At 41.4% G+C, this 17,965-nt stretch overlaps 1 long non-coding RNA gene across 1 annotated transcript in view; it reads right to left on the bottom strand.

Annotated features, from left to right (window-relative positions):
* The window catches only part of LOC130362203 (uncharacterized), a 35,543-nt gene that overhangs the window by 4,966 nt on the left and 12,612 nt on the right, over nt 1-17,965 (bottom strand). Inside the window, exon 2 of the long non-coding RNA XR_008891316.1 lies at nt 17,863-17,962. This is a non-coding gene — a long non-coding RNA (uncharacterized LOC130362203). The remainder of the gene's footprint in view (nt 1-17,862; nt 17,963-17,965) is intronic.

Here is a 17,965-nt window from a genome sequence, read left to right as displayed (position 1 = left end):
GGGGAGCTTGGTGAGCTTGCTCCCTGCCTTCACTTCACAGAGCTGAGCAATGCAGCTGGAGGATTAAATCTTGAAATATTTAACATATTTAAGTAAGTGATCTCTCTCTGTACAGCTGTTAACCCGCACTATAACCCAGTATATTGGGTTTAGTGTTAGGGAACAGGGTGTCAGATTCTATTTAAGATGAGGATTGGTGCATGTGGAGAGGATGGTTATTCAATGTGTTGTCATGTTGAAAATACAGTGTTTATCACATATACAAAACATCTTGGATGCAGAACATCCATGATATCCATGAAGATAATATTGATTACATTGTATCAAGGAACTGTAAAGCAATTGCACCATTTATGGTTTACATAGAAAGTTTTTGCTGGCCTTCATCAACAATGCTTTCAGTTAGTTCTGTGAAGGAACAACACAACAGACTGAGATCTTTGTTTTTTGGGCTCTACCCATCTGCAGCTAAAATCTTCTACAATATTTATGTTTCATATTTATTTAGCTCAGCGCATTATTTTGAGATAACTAGATTTTTCAGGGGAAATATAAAATACATGTCTCTGTAAGCATTTTATGTTAAGTATTTGTAAATATATTTAGAAAAAAGAACCATTATGGGGAAATGCATAGACATTGCTTGTGTGTAAAGTTCAGTTTCTTCAATGAGATGTAATGTTTTCTTTTATCTTAATGGTTTCTTCAATGAGATGTAGTGTATTGTTTTATCTTCATGTCACATAACCCGTTCACCTAGGAAGATTTTATTGTTATGTTGTAGAGTACCAGGTGTCAGCTTGCCTAAACTTAAAAGCCTTGACATTTGTTTTTTCATTTATATAAACAATGCTATAAATACATTTTTTATTAAAAGAAAAAATCAAAATGTAATATTTTTTATTTTGAGTGCCATACTTTAATTTAAAGGGGTACTCCGGTGGAATTTAATTTTTTTTTTAATCAACTGGTGCCCGAAACTTAAACAGATTTGTAAATTACTTCTATTAAAAAATCTTAATCCTTCCAGTACTTATTAGCTGCTGAATACTGCAGAGGAAATGGTTTTCTTTTTGGAACACAGAGCTCTCTGCTTACATCATGACCACAGTGCTCTCTGCTGACATTTCTGTCCATTTAAGGAACTGTCCAGAGCAGCATATGTATTCTATGGGGATTTTCTCCTACTCTGGACAGTTGTTAAAATGGACAGAGATGTCAGCAGAGAGCAGTGTGGTCATGATGTCAGCAGAGAGCTCTTTGTTCCAAAAAGAAAAGAATTTCCTCTGTAGTATTCAGCAGCTAATAATTACTGGAAGGATTAAGATTTTTTAATAGAAGTAATTTACAAATCTGTTTAACTTTCTGGCACCAGTTGATTAAAAAAAAAGTTTTCCACCGGGGTACCTCTTTAAGTTTTTGGAGCACATTCATTTCCAAATCTAATTATACTGTCTGCAGTCTATATCAGTGTAGGTAATCTTTGTTTTCATCAGTTTTAATTAATTTCCATCTCATATGGCACAATGAGCCAGACATTCTTCATTGTCATTAATCTTTAGGTACAGATTTAAAATGACAAACGCCCATAGTAAGTTTCTTCTCCCAGTCCCCCAAATTTTATGTTATTCACAGCTTAAAGGTCATTTTATGGGGGACTGACTATTTTCTTCAATGCAGTAACACAGGTTGGTATCACTATGGGAAGAGAAGGAGCTAACCTGACCAAAATTAAAATTTGTACTTTTTCACAACTGATTTACTGCCAAGATGGATGATTTATCAGAATAACATTTGTCTTACTAGTAATTAGCATATGGGAATATGATCTATAGTCGTTGACATCTCAAAATGGACTATTTTAGACAATGACCTTCTATCATGGATTAGCTAAAACAATAATGTGACTTTAGCATGGATGTTACTATTTCTGTGTGTATATATAGGTTAATCATGCTGAGATATAAACTCTGATTTATGTACTACTATTATGTTGTTCTCCAAACATTTTTTCATTGCTAATTTACAAATGCATGATTATATTTTTTGGGTGTGTTTGCTTTGCTTTTCATCTTGTTTCCTTTTATCTTATTTGAGAAGCCATACACTAATGTCAGTATGAATTGGTAGATGATAAAAATTCATCTAGATATTAATGTCCTTGTATAACTGGATGGTGACTGTTAATTGCAAACAGTTTGTATTAGGTAATATACTCCTATAATTTTATAGTCTGGAGTTAACAAGTTTCCGAAGAACATACTATGAGTACTATCCCTTCCCTTCTACTTCTCTTCACTGTTTTCAGTTGCACATTACATATTTAAGATTCCTACATCATCAATGGCAAGAGTTACTTCTTCAGATATTTACATTATTCTCTATCCTGTGGATAGGTGATGCCTTGGGATAACCTATTAATATTCTGATCTTGTCCCCAGCCTATATTTTGTACTAATTCCCCTTCTGTGATCTTTCTCCCTGTCCTCAGTCACTATTATATGTGGAATACAGTATTTGGGGGTATTGGCAGCACTGTAGGTATAGGAATGGGGCAGCAGCAAGCTCAGTATTGGTTGTATCAGCAGGATGGCATTGTAAGGAATAGGGATTGTGCTGTAAAAAGTAGGGGACACTGATGTTTTATTATAGTTTGCCTCATCAAAGACATCATCATCATATTCATCTGGGCCGGATAAAGAAGAAAAGAGAGGAGGAAAACTACAATCAGAGAAGGCATCAACTGTAAGTCACTGGATGTAATAGTCATGTATTCTCTGGCTGTATATCATCAGGTCACCTCTCACATGGCCGTAATACAGAGGCATTTTAGGGACTGATATATTTCGAAGATTAAACATAGAAAGTATTTTCTATGGACCCTTTAATATGTTTTTGTTATGGCCATAGATGCCTTTCCTTTTGTTGGGATCTTAGGCTGTATTCACACGGATGTCTGAAAAGTAACTAAACGCTGTGTATTCTGTATCACAAAACAGATCCCCTAAGTGGAAATCAGGAAAACCATCCCCAGTGGAAAGATTAAGAGAAGGAGGACCTGCGCGCCTCTGATTTTCCAGTCTGTTTTTTTTTTTTGGTAGAAAATATACAGCACTGACAACAATACAGTACTGGAAATACAGTTATGAATTTCAGGATTAGGGGGGCATTATGCTGTAAGAAGCACACAAAAGGCATTATTATACAGTAAGGGGCACAATAGGGCATCATTAAAGTGTGAGGCATTACTGTCTGAAGAACAAAAGGTGACACTTTTAAGCTAGGGGTACATGGCGACTTTGCCTGTGACATGAATTGTGTGATAAAAAGATGTGTTTTGCTCTATGAATATTTGCTGAATACCAGGTAATGTAAGTGAATGGGGTCACATTGTGACCCCCAAATTACTGTTTAGGGTATGTTCACACTATGGAATTAGCAAGGAAAATGTCCTCACTTAATTCTTCTTGGGACTTGCCCATTTCTGCTCCATGGTAAATGGAACAGAAATTATGCAAAATTGGAGCTTATTTCTGCATCAATTTTGCCATGGAAATAAGCGCAGAATAAAAGGGAAAGTGACACCATATGTACTGCTCTGCCACTACTAAAGAATGTATCGATATAGCCATAGTTACCCTGTATATTTAAATACTATAGCCATAGTTACCCTGTATATTTACTTTATCTGTTGGTGCAGACTCCCATCTCCTCCTGCTACCCTACCAAACCACCAAGCCTGAGTGGCACCTTAGCAGTAATGTGGAGCCATGGTCTCCTGAGTATCACATGGTTCCACGTCAGTGCTGAGAGGGCTACAGGAGGAGATGGCGGTAGTCCGGGCAAATGCCCCCAGTACACCAATTGAACTGTAAGCATATAGGAGCTATAGCCATATATATATATTTTTTTATTTTACGAGGGGCTGGGAAGTCACTTTTCCCTTACACAAAGGGACTTTGCTTGCGGATTCCACCTAAAGAATGAACATTGTAAGCAGATCAATTTCCGCGGCAGTTTTCCGCCTCTGAAATTCCGCAGTGTGAATGGGTCAGTGAAAGACCCATTTACAATAATGTTTAGCTTCATGCAGCGGAATTCCTGAGCATAATTTTGCACGCAGAAATCCTGTAGTGAGAACATACCCTTACAGAAATTCACCATGGTTATAGCCATAGCCCCTTGTGGTTTGCAGTGCAACACAATTTATTCACATTAACTGATGCACCACAGTGCAGAGAGTGCAACATGGTGAGCCCTGTGGGCCCCATTTTTTATTTTGCCCAGGGCCACACAGTCTAAAACCAGCCCCTGATTACTGTTAAAGGGGTATTCCAGGCAAAAACTTATATATATATCAACTGGCTCCAGAAAGTTAAACAGATTTGTAAATTACTTCTATTAAAAATCTTAATCCTTTCAGTACTTATGAGCTTCTGAAGTTAAGGTAGTTCTTTTCTGTCTAAGTCCTCTCTGATGGCACCTGTCTCGGGAAACGCCCAGTTTAGAAGCAAATCCCCATAGCTAACCTCTATTAAACAGGGCATTTCCCGAGACAGGTGTCATCACAGAGCACTTAGACAGAAAAGAACAACCTTAACTTCAGAAGCTCATAAGTACTGAAAGGATTAAGATTTTTTAATAGAAGTAATTTACAAATCTGTTTAACTTTCTGGAGCCAGTTGAGATATATATATATATATATATATATATATATATATAAGTTTTTGCCTAGAATACCCCTTTAATGCTTTCAAGACATTCAAAGAAATGCTACATCTCTTTAATACAAAAAATGCTGAATTTATCTTATATTTGCATCTTGAAATGTTTCTATCTGCAGACACACAGACTTCCCCTGCATATGTCTATTTCTATCCACAATATCATCAGCTGACAATGGCAGTTTTGTGTATGACGAAGAGAACAGATAACTCATACATAGGTCTCAGGATTTTTTTTTATTGACAGAATATTGCACGTAGTCTGCTGTAAACATCTATTTTCTTTACTTTTTAGAGGCCCTCCAGGGATTTCCAACCTTTTATCTCAACCACATTCCAAAAATCAAATGTTCTATCAGCATTTCAGCTGTTTGCTGTCCAGTCAATAGGCTGTATTCATAGAGAATGACGGGGTGGGCTGACAATAAAACAAGTTATAAGTAATTTTAAAGTAGGCCTTGACTCATTGGAGGCGAGACCCAATAAAACCGTAAGCTATACTTTAAATTATGAGTCATTGAAGCAGTTTTAAGAAAAGTTGCTTTGTGTATCAAATTGTAGTGACCAGTTTGCATCACATTTAAAATGTATAAAATCCAATATGATCTAACAAGACAATGAAAACAAAACAAATAAAACTCTAAAATGTAAATTTTCAAAAAAATTTTTAACTAATATTGATAATTTTATCCTTGTGTAATTTTTCATGATTTTGAGTTTCCCTATATTATAGCTGGATTCAGAATTATACACTGCTCAAAAAAATAAAGGGACCACTTAAACAACACAATGTAACTCCAAGTCAATCACACTTCTGTGAAATCACACTGTCCACTCAGGAAGCAACAATGGTTGACAATCAATTTCACATGCTGTTGTGCAAATGGAACAGACAACAGGTGGAAATTATAGTAATTAGCAAGACACCCCCAAATAAAGGAGGTGTTGACCGCAGACCACTTCTCGGTTCCTATGCTTCTTGGCTGATGTTTTGGTCACTTTTTTGAATAGTGGCGGTGCTTTCACTCTAGTGGTGGCATGAGACGGAGTCTACAACCCACACAACTGGCTCAGGTAGTGCAGCTCATCCAAGATGGCACATCATTGCAAGCTGTGGCAAGAAGGTTTGCTGTGTCTGTCAGCATAGTATCCAGAACATGGAGGCGCTTCCAGGAGACAAGCCAGTACATCAGGAGATGTGGAGGAGGCTGTAGGAGGGCAACAACCCAGCAAAAGGACCGCTACCTCCGCCTTTGTGCAAGGAGGAGCACTGCCAGAGCCCTGCAAAATAACCTCCAGCAGGCCACAAATGTGCATGTGTCCACTCAAACGATCAGAAACAGACTCCATGAGGATGGTATGAGGGCCCGACATCCACAGGTGGGGATTGTGCTTACAGCCCAACACCATGCAAGATGTTTGGCATTTGCCAGTGAACACCAAGATTTGCAAATTCACCACTGGTGCCCTGTGCTCTTCACAGATAAAAGCAGGTTCACACTGAGCACATGTAACAGATGTTACAGAGTCTGGAGATGCGTGGAGAATGTTCTGCTGCCTGCAACATCCTCCAGCATGACCGGTTGGGAGGTGGGTCAGTAATGGTGTGGGGTGGCACTTCTTTGGGGGGGGCCGCACAGCCCTCCATGTGCCTGCCATTAGGTACCGAGATGAGATCCGTAGACCCCTTGTGAGACCATATGCTGGTGGGGTTGGCCCTGGGTTCCTCCTAATGCAAGACAGTGCTAGACCTCATGTTGTGTGGTGTGTGTCAGCAGTTCCTGCAAGAGGAAGGCATTGATGCTATGGACTGGCCCGCCCATTCCCCAGACCTGAATCCAATTGAGCACATCTGGGACATCATGTCTCGCTCCATCCACCAACGCCACGCTGCACCACAGACTGTCCAGGAGCATGCTCAGATATTGTAGGGAGGTTGTATGGGCACATGGAGGCCCCTCACACTACTGAGCCTCATTTTGACTTGTTTAAAGGAGATTACATCAAAGTGGGATCAGCCTGTAGTGTGGTTTTCCACTTTGATTTTGAGTGTGACTCCATATCCAGACTTCCATGGGTTAATAAATTTGATTTCCATTGATAATTTTTGTGTGATTTTCTTGACAGACAAAAGTATTTCATACAATTAGTTAATTCATTCAGATCTAGGATGTGTTATCTTAGTGTTCCCTTTATTTTTTTGAGCAGTGTACTTCTCTAGTAGAGGTTATCCTGGCAAAGCTGCTGAAACATATCACTTATGCCACTAATGGAATCAGCCTGATGTGTCTATACACCTGTGTAACTTTGGTGGTGCAATACATGTAAATAGAGTCCAACACTATCACAGTCTTATAGAAAATAGAAAAACACTACACTCCCCGATATCTAATCATTATGAGAAAGCACCCTGCTGTCACCACATTTGTTTGCACCCCCTTCCTGATATAAATTGCAAAGAGTTTGGAAAATAAGCATAGGGCTACACTACGACTTTTTCATGCACTTCTTGACTCATTTTATTAGTTGTCAGCTGCAGTCCACAAGATTGCATAAAAGTCAGCACGCTGCTGTGGACTGCAGCTGTAGTTGAAAATAAATAAAAATGTGTAGCTCTGCAAAAAGTTTTAGTGTAGCCCTGGCCTACTCTATATAGATACTGAACAAGTAGAAGGTTGTAGGAAGGTGTAATGTTGTAAAAACTGAAAGCAAAACAAAAACTAGAATTTTAAAATCAGCTCAAAATTGATTTACATTAAGTATTTGGAGTTTAGTAAAAAAAATCTAATTAACTGATCCATGTGAAAGCAATTAAAGGCTACAAGCACTTTAAAAAAAATATTTGTGTTTTATTGCTCTAATGCATTTTTAAGTAAAAATAAAAAAATAAATACCGTAAACAAGCAACTTTGTGTATTAGGCTATGTTCTCATGTAAGAATAGGCTCTCCGGTACTTTTTTTTTTTATAAAGCAAACAATTAACATTTATAGTTTTGCACAATAATATATGATCTACATTATACACTCATTGTCCAGAAAGGGGTTGGAGAGTGTTAGAAATGTATAAAACCTTCTTTATGGAAATATTAGCTAGACAGCTTAGTTAGTAAGCCAAAACAAGAATAGCAAGAAATAAAGCAACAAAAGCATACCATTTTGACACCATAGAATAAATGGACTAAGCCTAAACAATAATATTTATAAAATGCCGGGAGAAAAAAATTACTGGTTTAGGGGCCCTTTATGAAGTTTGTTGTCCCCTCATGGATAGATATGTTTCAGACCTACTAAATAAATACACTACAATCACTTCAAAAGATCATTTGTTTAACAGTTGTTTAACATTCAACCTACTTATATTTAATGTGTATGTCCACCATTTGTAAGGCCAATAAAGGGGGTACAATATAGATCCTATATTGTGTAGAAAAAATCCAAAACACAGAGCTTACATTTCTCTTGCTGTTTGACATTTTTTGTACTAGGTCCACATTATAGTTATTTTATATCCTTAGATGAAGGTAGTGATATCTCCACCCATACAATTATGTTAACATCTATAATTACCCTATATGCGTAATATCTGCAAACTCAAATGTATGTCGATGTATACCATACATATATTAAAGGGGTACTTTTATATTTAAACATAGCCTTATCTTGAATAAAAATATTTTATCAGTTTGTGTATACAGCTCATATGCAGACTGATCATGTAGCGATGTGTTATGACTATTATCTACTGACCTCTTTAAGTGATAACTTACAGACAGTAAAATAATTAGATGGAAGGCAGTAACACATGACACCACGGCTGCTTGTAGTCATTATTTACTACAGAAATTATAAACACAAAATTGTGTTTTTTTAATTAAGACTATTTGCAAAATTACCTTATTTTTATGTTGTGTATTGGAGCAATACAAACTTTGTACATAACTGTTAAGATGCATTATATGTACAGATAGGCTGTGCATCTTTGATTCCTCTCTTGTTTACATTGAATTTAAAAGGTTAGAAATATAGAAAAGTAACGTTGTTTTAAATATTTTTAAAAATGACTATTAAATTAGATGCATAAAGCCTTATCAAATGTACTGCCTATATCCCCTTTATAATACACTGCTCAAAAAAGTAAAGGGAACACCAAAATAACACATCTTAGATCTGAATGAATGAACTAATCATATGAAATACTTTCATCTTTACATAGTTGAATGTGCTGACAACAAAATCACACAAAAATTATCAATGGAAATGAAATCTTCAACCCATGGAGGTCTGGATATGGAGTCACACTCAAAATCAAAATGGAAAACCACACTACAGGCTGATCCAACTTTGATGTAATGTCCTTAAAACAAGTAAAAATGAGACTCAGTAGTGTGCGTGGCCTCCATGTGCCTGTATGACCTCCCTACAATGCCTGGGCATGCTCCTGATGAGGTGACTGATGGTCTCCTAAGGGAATCTATATTAAACATGGCTATTTCTGGCCAACACAGAGCCTCAATAGGGGTGTAGAACACTTTGCTTTGCTCTAACACGCATATGGAGTGTACTGTTATTCAGTATGACATGCATAGGTATTAGAATCACTGCTGCAGATCGGCACAATGACAGAGCCTCAAGGTGGCATCAGTATGAGGAGACCATGTAGTGGCTGAATGACACAGCGTGGAGGTGTTGGCAGCATAAGGAGACCATAAAGTGGCTGAATAACGCAGCTTGGATGTGGCTGAAGCATGAGTAGACACTAGGGCTTCACAATCCCTAAGATTAAAAGATTAATTTTGAAATTTAAATTGAAGATTAATAGTAGCTAGTGCTACCATAAAATGTTTTATGCCCAGGCCCAGTAGCATCAGGAAACCATATCTTGGCTGAATGACACAGCCTGGAGGTGGCTGAATCGTGAGGAGACCCCTATAGTGGCTGAATGGCACAGCCTAGGGGTGACTGAAGCATGAGGAGACCATATAGTGGCAGAATGGCACAGCCTGGAGATGGCTGAAGCATGAAGAGACCATATAGTGGCAGAATGGCACAGCCAGGAGGTAGCTGAAGCATGAAGAGACCATATAGTGGCTAAATGAAACAGCTTGGAGGTGGCTGAAGCATGAGCAGACTATATAGTGTCTGAATGGCACAGCCTGGAGTTGGCAAAAGCATGAAGAGACCTTTGAAATTTAAGATTTTTAAATTGAAATTGAGGATTTTGACATTGAAATTTTAACTCCCAGGTTTTAGTGTCCTGGGCCCCGGCGTGTGGGTACAAAGGACCAAATCTAACAAGGAGTAACCTTTCACATGGCAGCACAATGGCAGAGCCTGGAGATGGCATCAGTATGAGGAGACCATATAGTGGCTGAATGATAGCCTGGAGTTTGTTGCATCATGGGTAGACCATATAGTGTCTGAATGGCACAGCCTGGAGTTGGGTGAAGCATGAGGAGACCATATAGTGTCTGAATGGCACAGCCTGGAGGTGGCTGAAGCATGAGAAGAGACCATATAGTGGCTGAATGGCACAGCCTGGAGTTGGCTGAAGCATGAGGAGACCATAAAGTGGCTGAATGGCACAGCCTGGAGTTTGTGGCAGCATGAGGAGACCATATAGTGTCTGAATGGCACAGCCTGGAGGTGGCTGAAGCATGAGGAGACAATATAGTGGCTGAATGCCACAGCCTGGAGGTGGCTGACGCATGAGAATAGACCATATAGTGGCTGAATTTCTCTTGGACATGGTTTGCTGATGGATTGTTGGCAGAATGGCTGACTAAAAGTAGGAGGAGCAGGAGCATCTGGAGCGATGCAGGTGCCACTGGGTGATGCAGCAGGCTGGAACACTACATCAGAGCCACGTTTCTCCCAGGCCGCTTTATGGTGGCGAAGCATATGTGGTGCCGACATTAGGACCCTGGCCACGCTTCACCTTCTGCCGACATATCTTGCATGTGGCGATGTGAACCTCCTCCGGATGCTTGATGAAAAACTGCTACAACGCAGAGTAGCTGATTTTCCCAGCATCAGTCCGCACTAATTGACTGCTACTGCCGCTGTCTCCAGGAACCCCTGTTCCACTACCTCCCGGGAAGGAAGGCTGCTACGAAGCAGGTGGTCTCCCCAGGCACGTTTGGCTCCAGAATTTCTACTTCTGCCACCATGCTGACTGCCAACCATGCTACCACCTTGCTGGCTCCGCTGCAGCCTCACCGGCAACCTGCAACCCTCTTCTCCTGATGATGATGAAGCCCCTTCTGCACCTGGCTCCCAATTGCAATCGGCTTCATCATCATCATCATCAACAATTGTCTGCACATCATTGATGTCCTCCTCAGGTTCTTCAACAGTGTCTGCTTCGGAACCCTGAACCCTGGCAACACTGCCTCCCACATCACTCTAGCAACTGAAGAAACAAAGAAGGCGACACTCACCATGCAGGGATTCTTTATTCACACTTCGGTGACAGAGAACAGGTTACAGGCGGGGGAGCCATGGTGGAGAACGGGGCTGCCGGAACAAGTTGTTTCATGCGCCTTGCGCACTTTCTCTACCCGGACCACGTCACTCTCCTCATCACTACTTACCCACCTAGCGGGGGAAGCGGCAGATGTCTCCTCCACTTCTTGGCTGGGCAGTAGCTGCTGACAGTCCTCTATTAGATCGTTTTCACTGAATAGTGGAGCTGAACCCACAGCATAAGATACTTCTTTATGGGAGGGAACAGGATAGGACAGAGGCAATGAGAGGACAGGGACTGCTCGTGGGCCATGCCAACTGAGGGTTGTGTCTGAGGAACCCACCGACTGTTGACTGGGGGTGTCAGATGTCATTTGTGATGAAATGGATGACCGTGTTAACCAATCAAGGATGGCAGATGGGTTGCTGGTCGAGACACGACCGCTAGCTGCTGCTACCTCTGCCTGATGAATTTAGGCCTCTGCCACTCCTCTGTGCATGTCCTGGCAATTCTCTGCCTGACATACTTAGTGCGTATATGAGGGGAGTACAATACGCTTCACTAAGCTTAAAACAGTATTTGTCTAGAACAGCAGCAGGTGTGTAATTTTGACTGTCCTTTCACAGTATCTAGGTTCTTGACAGATTAACAGGTACAAAATTGTACACTAGTTAGATGTAGGTATGTGGTATGCACTTATGAGGGCAGAAAAATGTGCCACAGTACACTTAAAAAAAGTATCTGAGTACAACACCATTCAGTGAGTACTTTTTGCCTGGACTTTCACTGTATCTAGGTCCTTGACAGATTAACAGGTACAAAACAGTTCACTACTTAGATGTAGATACGTGGTATGCAGTTATGAGGGCAGAAAAATGTGCTACAGTACGTGTTATAAACATATTGGAGTAAAACACCAGCCGGTGATTACTTTTGGCTGATCTTTCACAGTATGTAGGCCCTTGACAGATTAACAGGTACAAAACAGTAGGCCACTTAGATGTAGGTATGTGGTATGCACTTATGAGGGCAGAGAAATGCGCTACAGTATGCTAAAAAAAAAATTGCCCACAACACCAGCAGTACACAACAATGCTGCAGCTCACAGTCATTGTGTACTAAACCCAAAATTGCAAACAGACTCTCTCTCAAATACTTTTAGGAATGGACTGCTGGGTATGGATTATACTGTCTACAGACTAGTATAACCAGCAGACCAGTTGTTGTGGAACAAAGACACAGATTTGCCCTCCTCTGAAAACATTTCTGCAGCTGAGGCAACACACAGCTCTCTGCCCCTCTCTGTAATACAATGCTGTTCACAGTGACTGAGGGGTTAATTGCTGCAGTAAGAATTAATTTCTGTGCAAAAACGCTGTGCTCTGTGTCCAACAGAAGGCTGAGGTGACTAGGAGGTGAAACACTGCTGCAAAAAGCTTTTCTGTGTAACACACACACAGCAATGTCCGTCCTATCTCTCTGCAGTGTAATGAATGAAATGACGATCCGGAAAATGGATGCAGAATACATAGGGCTGTGACATCACAGGGGTGACTGGCTGCTGATAGGCAGTATACTGCATGTGATTCAGGGTCATCCCGCCTACCTGCCTTCCCACCTTCCCAGCATCCCTTGCTTCATGTACTGACATGTGGATCTGCCATTTTAGATGCCCTGGAGCCTGGACCGCAGTAAATGGAGTTTAACCCCTTAAGGACACAGCCATTTTGACCTTAAGGATGCAGCCTTTTTTTGCAAATCGGACCTCTGTCACTTTAAGCATTAATAACTCTTGGATGCTTTAACTTATGAATTTGATTCCAAGATAGTTTTTTCGTGACATATTCTACTTTATTTTAGTGGTAAATTTTCAGCAAAACTTGCATCATTTCTTGGTGAAAAATTCCCAAATTTCATGAAAAATTAGAAAATGTTGCTTTTTTTTTTTTTTTTTACTTTGAAACTCTCTGCTTGTAAGGAAAATGAACATACCAAATAAATTATATATTGATTCACAAACACAATATGTCTACTTTATGGTTGCATCATAAAGTTGAAATTTGTTTTAACTTTTTGAAGACATTAAAGGGCTTCAAAATTTATTAGCAATTTTCCAGTTTTTCATGAAAATTTTAAAATCTGAATTTTTGAGGGGCGGGTTGTGACATCACGAGGAGCGGAGCTGTGATGTCACGATGTTCCGGCCCCTGTATCACCGTTCATTATGGACAGAGCGAGGTTGCTCTGTGCAGTAATGATAGCGGGGTGCTGCAGCAGAGATCCCAGCGGCGGGACCCCCGCGATCTGACATCTTATCCCCTATCCTTTGGATAGGGGATAATATGCTAGGGGCGGAGTACCCCTTTAACCCTTTTCACAGGAATAGCAGCAAAGTGAAGGAGAAAATTCTAAATCTTCAAATTTTACACTAACATGTTCTTGTTGAACCATTTTTTTGCATTTTTACAAGGGGTAAAAGGAGGGGGAAAAAAACTAAATGTTTAACCCAATTTCTCTCAAGTGAGGAAATACCTCATATGTGGATATAAAGTGCTCTGTGGGTGTAATAGAGGGCTCAGAAAGGAAGGAGCGACAATGGTATTGTGCAGAGCAAAATTAGCTGAAATTGTTTTTGGGGGGTATGTTGCATTTAGGAAGCCCCATGGTGTCAGAACAGAAAAAAACACCCACATGGCATACTATTTTGGAAACTACACCCCTCAAGAAATTTAACAAGGGGTACAGTGAGCCTTAACAGCCCACAGGTGTTTGATGACTTTTCATTAAAGTGTAAATGAAAAAACAAATTCCACTAAAATGCAGGTTTTTCCCCAAATGTACCATTTTTACAAGGGGTAATAGGAGAAAATGCCCCCCAAAATTTGTAACCCCATTTCTTCTGAGTATGAAAATACCCCATGTGTGAACATCAAGTGCTCTGCGGGTGCACTACATTGCTCAGAAGAGAAGGAGTCACATTTGGCTTTTGAAAAGCAAATTTTGCTGAAATGGCTTTTGGGGGCATGTCGCATTTAGGAAGCCCCTATGGTGCCAGAGAAGCAAAAAAAAAAAAAAAAACACATGGCATACTATTTTGGAAACTACACCCCTCAAGGCACGTAACAAGGGGTACAGTGAGCCTTAATACCGCACAGATGTTTGACGAATTTTGACTAAATTTAGATGTGAAAATGAAAAATTTCACTAAAATGCTGGTGTTACCCCAAAGTTTTCATTTTTATAAGGGGTAATAGGAGAAAAAGCACCCCCAAATTTGTAACCCTATATACCCCATATATTGATGTAAACTGCTCTACGGGCCAACTACAATGCTCAGAAGAGTAGGAGCGCCATGGAGAGAGAATTTGATAGGAATAGAAGTCGGGAGCTATGTGTGTTTACAAAGCCCCCATGGTGCCAGAACAGTGGACCCCCCCACATGTGACCCCATTTTGTAAACTACACCCCTCACAGAATGTAATAAGGGGTGCAGTGAGCATTTACACCCCGCTGGCGTTTGACAGATCGTTGGAACAGTGGGCTGTGCAAATGAAAATTAAAAAAAATTCATTTTCACGGACCACTTTTCCAAAAATCTTTCAGACACCTGTGGGGTGTAAATGCTCACTTCACCCCTTGTTACATTCCGTGAGGGGTGTAGTTTCCAAAATGGGGTCACATGTGGGGGGAGTCCACTGTTCTGGCACCATGGTGGCTTTGTACACGAACATGTCCTTCAATTCCAGCCAAATTTTCTCTCCAAGAGCCCAAAGGGCCCAATACTCCTTCTCTTCTGAGCATTCTCGCCTGTAGAGCACTTTACATACACATTTGGGGTATTTCCTTAACCCATTAAGAAATGGGGTTACAAATTATGGGAAGCTTTTTTGTACTATTTCCGCTTGTAAAAATTAAAACTTTGGGGGTAACACCAGCATTTTAGTGAAAAAAAATAAAAATTTAAATTTTCATGTCCAACTTTAACTCAGTTTGTCAAACACCTATGGGGTGTTAAGGCTCACTATACCCCTTGTTACGTGCCATGAGGGGTGTAGTTTCCAATATGGGGTCACATGTGGGTGTTTTTGTTTTTTTTTGCGTTTGTCAGAACCGCTGTAACTATCAGCCACTCCTGTGCAAATCAATTTAGGCCTCAAATGTACATAGCGCTGTCTTTACATCCACATATGGGGTATTTCCGTACTCAGGAGAAATTGCGTTAAAATTTGGGGGGTCTTGTTTTCCTTTTTCATTTTGTGAAAATGAAAAGTATGGGGCAACACCAGCATGTTAGTGTAAAAAAAAAATTTTTTTTTTTACACTAACATGCTGGTGTAGACCCCAATATTTAATTTTCATAAGTGGTAAATGGAGGAAAAGATCCACAACGTTTTGAACACAATTACTGCTGAGTAAGGAAATACCCCATATGTGGCCCTAAACTGTTGCCGTGAAATACGACAGGGCTCCAAGGTGAGAGAGTGCCATGCACTGCAGCTGGAGGCTCTGTTTTGGAAATGCATTTTTATTGGGGGAGGGGGTGAGGGGTAATTGTGTAAGGGTGTATATATGTAGTGTTTTACTTTTTATTTTGTGTAGTGCAGTTAGTGTTTTTATTCACACAGACGGGGGTTTACAGTGAATTTCCCGCTGGGAGTTTGAGTTGTGGTGGAAAACTTGCCGCAGCTCAAACTTGCATTAGGAAACTCACTGTAAATCCCTGTCCATGTGAATGTACCCTGTAAGGTTTGGTTTGTTTACGGGTGCAAACCTCCAACTGTTGCAAAACTACAACTCTAAACATGAACTGACAGACAGTGCATGCTGGGAGTTGTAGTTTTGCTACAGCTGGAGGCACACTGGTGGGAAAACACTGAATTAGGTAACAGACTAACTCAGTGTTTACCCACCAGTGTGCCTCCAGCTGTTGCAAAACTACAACTCCCAGCATGTACTGACAGCTGCTTGTTGCCAGGCATGCTGGTAGTCTTGCAAGGTCTGGAGGGCCACAGTTTAGAGACCGCTGCACAGTGATTTCCAAACTGCGGTCCTCCAGATCTTGAAAAACTACAAATCCCAGCATGCCCAGACAGCAAATGGCTGTCTGGGCATGCTGGCAGTTGTAGTTTTGCAACAGCTGGAGGCACACAACTACAACTCCCAGCATGCCCAGACAGCTGTTTGCAGCTGGGCATGCTGGGAGTTGTAGTTTTGCAACATCTGGAGTCTGGAGTACCACAGTTTGGAGACCACTACACAGTGGTCTCCAAACTGTAGTCCTCCAGAGGTTGCAAAACTACAACTCCCAGCATGCCCAGACACTCCATTGGCTGTCTGGGCATGCTGGGAGTTGTAGTTTTAATTTAGCCAAACAACAACACGGCAAACATTAAGCGCCGTATGTAGGTCCCGGGGGTACCAATATATAGCCAAAAACAAAGAGACCCACAATACTAATATTATTTCAAAAAGTATACTTTTTGAAATAATATTAGTATTGTGGGTCTCTTTGTTTTTGGCTATATAGAGTTGTAGTTTTGCACCATCTGGAGGACCACAGTTTGGAGACCACTACACAGTGGTCTCCTAACTGTGGTCTTCCAGATGTTGCAAAACTACAACTCTCAGCATGCCCAGACTGTCTGGACATGCTGGGAGTTGTAGTTATGCAACTTATAAGTACCCCCGTCATCGTGGCCATTGCCGCCGGTCCTTCGGATCTCCAAGCACCCGCCGAACCCGACACACACCCGCCGCCCCTGCACACCCGATCGCTGATCTGGTTAATCAAATGGGGTGTCGGGGTGTTGGGCGTGAGTGTCGCCGGGACTTTAGCTAATTAACCCGATCAGCTCTGCGGGATAAAGGCGGCGTTCTGCATGAAGGGGTTAATGAAGAGTTACGCGATAGAATCGTGGCGATATTCACATTCGTTGCGAATCGAATTTTCCAGGAAATTCGTAACAGATTCGGGTTCGTGAGCTTCAATTCGCTCATCTCTAATCATCAATATAAAGTACATTAAAGTGCTTCTTATATAACTTATGTATAATTTCCAGCAAATGTATCAGCTTTGATCTGCATGAAGTATGCATTGTGCTAACTATGATTTAATGTGCCCTAATGATGGTAGTTTTACACATTTAATCCCTTAAGGACCCTTAACGTACGTGTATGTCATGACACCCTGGTACTTAAGGACCCATGACGTACGCGTACGTCATGGAGAATTCCGGCCCCCGCCGCGCACCAGCGGGGATCGGACCGGGATGCCTGCTGAAATCATTTAGCAGACATCCCGTGCAAACGCCCAGGGGGGTCATCAGACCCCCCCATGTCGGCGATCGTGGCAAATCGCAAGTGAATTCACACTTGCGATATGCGCGATTCGGGGTCATTATGGGTCTATAGTGACCCGGTGACCCGGAATATAAGGGGGATCGCGGTTGTCTAAGACACCCAGGATCCCCCTGAAGAGATAGGAGTGAGGTGGCAGGGGTGCCACCCCTCCTATCCCTGCTATTGGTGGTCTGGACGCGACCACCTATAGCAGATCGGGGGCGGGGGGGGGGGGTTAACTTTCGTTTTCCCGGTCCTGCCCACCCACAATAGGTGGGGCAGGACGGGGGAAACGACGGGGAAACGACGGGGACCGGCGCCGAAGATCCACTTACCGATCCGGGCGGGCGGCGGAGGCTGCGGGCGACAGAGATCGGCGGGCGGCGATGACGCGCGGCTGGATCCGACGGAAGCTGGTGAGTTGCCTAGCAACATCTG

Source organism: Hyla sarda, chromosome 3 (genome assembly GCF_029499605.1).
Source record: "Hyla sarda isolate aHylSar1 chromosome 3, aHylSar1.hap1, whole genome shotgun sequence".
Taxonomy (NCBI): Eukaryota; Metazoa; Chordata; class Amphibia; order Anura; family Hylidae; genus Hyla; species Hyla sarda.
Note: the sequence above shows the minus strand (reverse complement) of the source record. Positions and strands in the feature narration are given on the sequence as shown.